Below are 7662 nucleotides of genomic sequence, written 5' to 3'. Positions count from 1 at the left end.
CCTCCATCTTCCAGCTGGTCCTGAGCGGCCTCCCCGGCTCTTCCTCCAGCTCCTCCTCGTCCTCTTCCTCCCCCTCGGTGGTGGTGGTCATATATTCCTCCCCCTCCACCTCTGGCATGTCACCCCGCTGCTGTGCCAGGTTACAGAGAGCACAGCAGACCACCACAAACCGGGCCTCTGGGAGGTGTACTGCAGTACACCACCAGAATGGTCGAGGCATCAGAACCGCATTTTGAGGAGTCCGATGTACTGCTCAATGACAGATCAGGTGGCTGCATGGATCTTATCGTATCGGGGCTCCGCATCGGTCACCGAACTCCATACTGGTGTCATTAGCCAGTTCCTCAGCGGGTACCCCTTATCCCCCAAGAGCCAACCAGCCATCCTGGGGTGGTCCTCGAAGAGGCCGGCGATATCTGCCTGCCCCAGGATGTAGCTGTCGTGCACACTCCCCGGGAAACGTGCACACACGTGCACAATCCTCACCTGGTGGTTGCACTCAAGTTGGATTTTCAGGGAGTGGAACCCCTTCCTGTTGATGTTGGGCATTCCTAGAAGGTCCAGTGAGGACAAGGTGATATGTGTGTCATCTATTACCGCCTGGACCTGGGGCATCCCAGCAATGGTAGAGAATCCTGCTGGCTGGGCATCTTGTTGGGCCTGGCCTGTCAAGTTTATACACTTCGCTGTCCGGACAGTGTATCCGTGACTTTACGGATGCACTTGTGGGCTGCAGCATCTAAGATGCTGAACAAGTCCCCGCTCGAGCCTGAAATTATCGGAGGCGTAGATGTTCATGGCTGCGATGGCCATGACGAGTATCCTCCTCCTCCACATGGTGCCAAGACTGCAAGGACATGGCACAGGTGCTGCACCGTCCCCTTGTTGAGGCGGAGCCTCCTGTGGCACAGGCTGTTCAAAAGACCAGCGACGCCTGTACATCTTGGGCCATTGCGGACCTTCCCCTCTGGGTCCCTCCCTGGCCTGATGGGCGGCCAGGTTCTCACGGTGTGGGGCGGAGCCCAGTACATGGGCTGCTGCCTCGAGTCTCTGTCGGTATTGCTGCCGCTGCCTTCTCCAACTGGCCTGCCATCAGCACCACGAGAGCAAGTTCCGCAGGGTCCAAAATATCGTCCATCCCGTGCAATATCTGTAAGGAATTGGGAGAGGGCGAGAGACTGGCAAACAGCCATGTCTCCCACCTCGGGACCCTCCCACTCCCCTCCCCAGCATGCCCTGCCCACGCACCCCTGGCCATAGCGGGGTACCCTGCTCACGGGGCCCCACACCCTGTACTCCAAACACCAGCACGTAACATTACCTGGAGCGGGCATTGGTCCCCTCTCCCCGGTGCACTCATCCACCCTCCAGCTGCAGTAATGTCCTCGGTGCAGGGGCCCAGCCCCTGGGTGCTCAGATGTTGACGACTGCGTCCCTGGTGTTGCTTCCTGCAGTATTCAGGCATCACAGTCTGATTGGGATGCTAGGCAATAACTCCCACATGCTACATGGCACGCCTACCCACGGGAATCCACTTGGGAAATGTGAGAAGCTCACTTAACTACGATTGCCACTGGCCTATTAACAATAGCCTTCAGCTGCGCAGCCAGAGGACTCCGCAGTCAGCGGAAGTTATGGGTGGTCGGTGGGACAAACAGACAGCGGCTAGGGTTGCTCCCGGAATGGGTACACACGTTCCAGGAGTTGGCATGGTGGATCCCTGGCCGATTAGACCCCCCCCCCAGCCGAGATCATGGGTGGCCATCCCCCTGCTCTGCACCTCCCTCCCCATGGTGGCCCTCCTCGAGCGCGGTCGCTCCCCACCCCCTCCAAGCACCGGTGCAGCATTCCCAGTGCCCCAGGGCTCTTTCCCTGTGAGCAAAGATGGCTACTCACCTCCTCGGGTCCCTGAAGCAGCTCCTCTGCCAGTTTCACATTTTTGAAAAGGAGTATTAAGCGGCTCCCGCGTGACCACTTGCTGGGGAGGGGGTTTAATCACAGGAGGCAGTTAGATAGGAGGTTGCTCCCATTAATTGTATGGAGATTGGGCCTAAGTGGTGATTATTGATTTCTCACCACACTAAAGCAAGATCTGGATTTCGCCAAGGGGAGCGGGCCGGTGAGATCGTGAACAGATCAGGGCCCGGTGGGGTTCCCGTTTTGGGCCTCCCGCGATTTAACAGATTTGTCGCGATCTTGCTTAAGTGCAAAGCAGCCATTAAATTACGTCCCCGTCTTGCTTTTGGTTCGCCGCAGCACCGGGAGGGGAAATGGCGGCACAGATTTCCAAGAAGCGATTCGTGGCGGACGGCACCTTCAAGGCCAAGCTCAACGGGTTCCTGACCCGGGAGTTGGCCGAGGACAGCTACAGCGGAGTGGAGGTGCGAGTCACACCCAACAGGACCGAGATCATCATCTTGGCCACCAGGACTCAGAATGTGCTGGGTGAGAAAGGGCGTTGAATCAGTGGGCTAACTGCCTTTGTTCAGAAGCGGTTCGGTTTCCCAGAGGGAAGTGTTGAACTCCATGCTGAAAAGGTTGCCACTCGAGGACTTTGAGCTATTGCTCAGGCAGAGTCCCTGCGTTACAAGTTGCTTGGTGGCCTGGCTGTGCGTAGAGCCTGTTATGGTGTTCTCCGCTTCATTATGGAAAGTGGAGCTAAGGGCTGCGAGGTGGTGGTTTCTGGAAAATTCAGAGGCCAGAGAGCCAAGTCCATGAAATTTGCTGACGGACTGATGATCCACAGCGGTGATCCAGTGAACTGCTATGTTGATACAGCTGTGCGACATGTACAGCTAAGACAAGGTATGTTGGGAATTAAAGTTAAGACCCAAGTGGTAAAATTGGACCCAAGAAACCGTTGCCAGATCACGTCAGCTATGTTGAACCCGAGGATGAAATCCTGCCAACTACACCCATTTCAGATCAGCAGGGAGGCAAACCAGAGCAACCTGTGATCCAGCAGCCTGCGCCTGTTCCAACTGCATAGTTGGTATGCCAACATCTGAAAGAAGTTTCAAATTATCTGTATTTGTTTGAATAAAACAAAAGAAAAACGTTTAAAATTATGTCACCATCTCTTCAATCTGAGCGTCAGCTCCCCCCCACATCGAGTGTGGTGATCGATCTACATTTGCTGCCTCTCGGATTATTGCAGACTGACCCTACCAGTGAGATTCAGTGATACTTTTGAGAAAACCTACAACCTGATCCTACAATAGATTCTTATGGACACTTCCTCTCTCAAACCCTATCTCCATGGTAACGTGAATCATAGAACATAGAACAGTACAGCACAGAACAGGCCCTTCGGCCCTCGATGTTGTGCCGAGCCATGATCACCCTACTCAAACCCACGTATCCACCCTATACCCGTAACCCAACAACCCCCCCTAACCTTACTTTTTAGGACACTACGGGCAATTTATCATGGCCAATCCACCTAACCCGCACATCTTTGGACTGTGGGAGGAAACCGGAGCACCCGGAGAAAACCCACGCACACACGGGGAGGATGTGCAGACTCCGCACAGACAGTGACCCAGCCGGGAACCGAACCTGGGATCCTGGAGCTGTGAAGCATTTATGTTAACCACCATGCTACCGTGCTGCCCTAAATCACATAGGCCTTGTATCCAGTTAGAAATGCTGGTTAGGAATCCTCCAGACTACCAAGTTCATTTTATCTTGGAATTAAATAAACAGTTTAAAGTAGAACTGCTTACAAAACCTGACATTCCTAAAGCCTCATTGGAACTTGGAGACTGAGTATATCCACTGCTCAGATCATTGTTTGCAAGTGATGTATCTTGTACTTCTTGAGGGCGGACGCCCTTGCCTTTGCCTCCCTGATCGCCCGCCGTAGAATCCTGTTTGGCTGGCGGTCAGCAGCACCGCCCAGAGCTGCAGACTGGCTGTCCGACCTCTCAGAATCTCTCCAAATGGAGAAAATCAAATTCACCATCCGAGGGTCAGACGACAGCTTCCACAGAACGTGGGAGCCATTCATGCAATTGTTCCGGGATCTGTTTGTGGCCAACGTACAAGAGGAAGAATAGTCGGGTGGCCAAGAATCAGGGGAAAATGGACAGGAATCGGGGGAAGGAAGCCGGGGGGGGGGGGGGGGGGGGGGGGGGTTACGGGCTCGTTATGGGGGTTTGATGGCAAGCCAAGGCCCAAAACCAAACTATAAATAAATGTCTATAAACATGTGCCTCGGCCATATTGGGGAATGTAAAATATGTATGCTGGCTAAAGGGGGCGGCCACAATTGTTGTTATGAAGATGCTTACCTGTAAATATTCATGTTAAATTTTTGTGTTTTCTTTTTTTCTCTCTAATAATTTGTAATTTGTCATATATAAAATATGAAAACTCAATAAAAAACATTTATTTAAAAAAAACAACATTGACCGCCCCCCCCCCCCCCCCCCACTAACCTTCAACAATCAAGCTACCCAGGATTGTTGTCAGGCAGAATTCAGGACAGGTCACATGGCCTCCTCCAATCATCATTTGATCCTAAACTAAAGAGTCTCAAAACAAAATCTTCCAAACTTAATATCTGTAGCAAACCAATAAAGTATTTGCGAAGTGCAGCCATGTTGTAATGTGGGAAATGAAGCAGCCAATTTGTACACAGCAAGGCTCCACAAGCAGCAAGGAAACAAATGACCACATTATCTGATGTTGTGATGTTGACTGAGGGATAAATACTGAACAGGACACCAAGGAAACTCTATTGCTCTTGTTCAAATTTAGTGCCATGGGAGTTTTTACATTTAACTGAGAGAACGTAGGGCGGTGGGATGGTTAGCACTGCTGCCTCACAGCTCGAGGGACCCGTGTCCAATTCCGGCTTGGGTCACTGTGTGTGGAGTTTGCACTTTCTCCCCGTGTCTGTGTGGATTTCCTTTGGGTGCTCCGGTTTCCTCCCACAGTCCAAATTTGTGCAGGTTAGGTGGATTGGCCATGCTAAAATTGCCCGTTAATGTCTAAAAGGTTTTATGGGGTTACTGGGTTACAGGGATAGGGTGGAGGTGTGGGTTCAAGTAGAGTGCTCTTTCCAAGTGCCAGTGAAGACTTGATGGGCCGAATGGCCTCCTTCTGCACTGTAGGGATTCTACGATGACATAGGAAGCCTCGGTTTAATATCTAATCTGGAAGACAACATCTCAGACAGAAGAACACACCCCGAGTATTGCCCTGGGAGTGTCAGCTTGGATTTTGCGCTCAAGTCCCTGAAGTGGCGCTCAAACCCCTAGCGTCTGATTCAGAGGCGAGTGCCAAGGAAGTGTTAAATGCAGCCCTAAAAGATGGGCAGCAATTCCAGGTCTGATTCATTCTCTAATTCTTGAAGTTTGAGAAGCATTCAGCTGCAGCACTCACTCCCAATATTATGGCTGTGCAGTTGCCATATGTGGAACTGCAAGTACAATGCTGTGTCTTCCCTATATCCCACACCTCCAGTCTCAGATAGACTATTTTAGGTAGCGGACTGACTTGCAAACTGGACAAACACTCCATCAGAGGCAAAAACTACGCAGAGCCACAAACAGTGCTTCTGAAAATTCAGAGCATTTATTTTTTAAAGCTTAATCTCTTCTCTCATAGGCAAATTTTCTAAGATAAGAACAGTCATTTTTATCCAACATTCTCCTGTTTATAATTTTTTTCACATAATTCGGAGAAAAAGTATATACAATAATCACATTGTAAAACAAACACTGAAGCGAATTTTAGCTGCATCATCTCCAATATAATCACTCATAATAACAATTATTTATAAATCTAATTTTCTTCTTCTTCTACATCCTCTCTTGAATGAACTAATGGGGGCGCAGTAGCAAGGTTCAAATGGCATGCCCTTCCCCACCAAGGTCAGAGTTAGCCAATCACAGTTCCTTCCATTCCATTACACAAGAGGTCAAGGACCAACAATGTCCCTGTTACATTATAAAATGGTATAAAGAATGGAAGGAGAAATGAAAAAAGATCAATGGGGAAGAAGCAACGTGCAATTCAAGAAAACATGAGAGAGAAACAGAAGAAAACCATTTTGAGTGGAAAATATAATTACTATATTCATATTCAGTAATGTTAGTTTGGACAGCCTCAGTGATACAAATAAAAATTACATTAATTACAAACACATTTGATAACCAGACCATTCATGTGGTTCACAGGCATCCTATAAATACACTTCCAATTGTCTTGAGGATGAAACTATATCTCTAGTTCAGCTGACACACCAGCTGCCCTCTCTCTCTGCGGAGCAAAGCTCTGTGATTGAGTTCCAGCTCATTTTCATGGTGGACTGATTACTTGCAACTTCAAAGCAATGCAATTTAAATACTTTCTAAAAAGCTCAGCAGATTCTGCAGAGTAGCGAGAAACATATTTAATCAGTCCCAAAATAAATTCTTGCATTATCACGACCAATAATATCAATGCTTCATCACTAGTGACTGCAAGGGCCGGTGAAAAATGTCACTTAAATTATATATTTGGTTCAACACAAACAGAACATTTCTAAGTAAACCATTGTCTGATTTCCAGTATTGCACAGAATCCAAAATACAAGCAACATGTGCACGTTTGTTATAATTATCCAGCTATTTTCACCCCATGGCCTCCTGTGCCCGCATCCTACCCTAAGGGAACTGAGATAGCCTGTTCGCAGCTGCATGCCTGGCCACAATGAAATTTGATTGGGTAAATCCTCCGTCAATCACACCCGATGACCAATTGCTGGAAGTGACTAGGATTGATTTTATGCAGATCATTTGTATTATTTAATTATCCTCCACTCACTGGTTCGATTCCCGGCTTGGGTCACTATCTGTGCAGAGTCTGCACGTTCTCCCCGTGTCTGCGTGGGTTTACTCAGAGTGCTCCGGTTTCCTCCCACAATCCAAAGATGTGCCGGTTAGGTGGATTGGCCAGGTTAAATTGCCCTTAGTGTCCAAAGAAAAGGTTAGGTGGGGTTATGGGGATAGGATGGAGGTGTGGGTTTAAATATGGCGCTCTTTCCAAGGGCCAGTGAAGACTTGATGGGCCGAATGGCTTCTTTCTGCACTGTACCTTCTATGAAATAACCCTGCTTTGATCGGGGAATTGTGCTGTAGTTTTGATTAGTTTTGTTTGCTGTAGTTCGTGGGAAGGCTATGTCAATATCCTGCTAGCTGTGAATCTTGCCCCACCTGCAACTGATTGGCTGTTGCAGTGATGTCAGTAGATCATTGACAAGGAAGCTGGTTAAGAATAGCACCTGAGCCTTTTATCATTTCCTCTCCAACTCCACCACCATTTACACCTACATGGAGGAGGATGTTTCCAGTGGTAGGTGATCATAGAATCCCTACAGTGCAGAAGGAAGCCATTTAGCCCATTGAGTCTGCAATGACCCACTGAAAGAGTGCCCTAACCTAGGCCCAATCCCCCACCCTATCCTATTATCCCACCTAGGGACAATTTAGCATATCCCAATCCACCTAACCTGCACATCTTCGGACTGTGGAAGAAACTGGAGCACTCGGAGGAAAGCCACGCAGACATGGGGAGAACGTGCAGACTCCACACAGTCACTTGAGGTCGGAATCGAACCCGGGTCCCTGGAACCACTGTGCCATCATCCTGAGCACCCCCCCCCCCCCCCCCCCC

At 49.3% G+C, this 7662-nt stretch overlaps 1 pseudogene; it reads left to right on the top strand.

Moving 5' to 3' along the window:
- The first annotated feature begins 2270 nt into the window (after positions 1-2270).
- Positions 2271-3056, top strand: LOC119955757 (annotated as a pseudogene).
- The last annotated feature ends 4606 nt before the right edge of the window (positions 3057-7662 follow it).

The sequence above is a fragment of the Scyliorhinus canicula genome, chromosome 2 (assembly GCF_902713615.1).
Source record: "Scyliorhinus canicula chromosome 2, sScyCan1.1, whole genome shotgun sequence".
Lineage (NCBI taxonomy): Eukaryota > Metazoa > Chordata > Chondrichthyes > Carcharhiniformes > Scyliorhinidae > Scyliorhinus > Scyliorhinus canicula.
The sequence above is the reverse complement of the archived record's forward strand: the minus strand, read 5'-3'. Positions and strand labels throughout refer to the sequence as shown.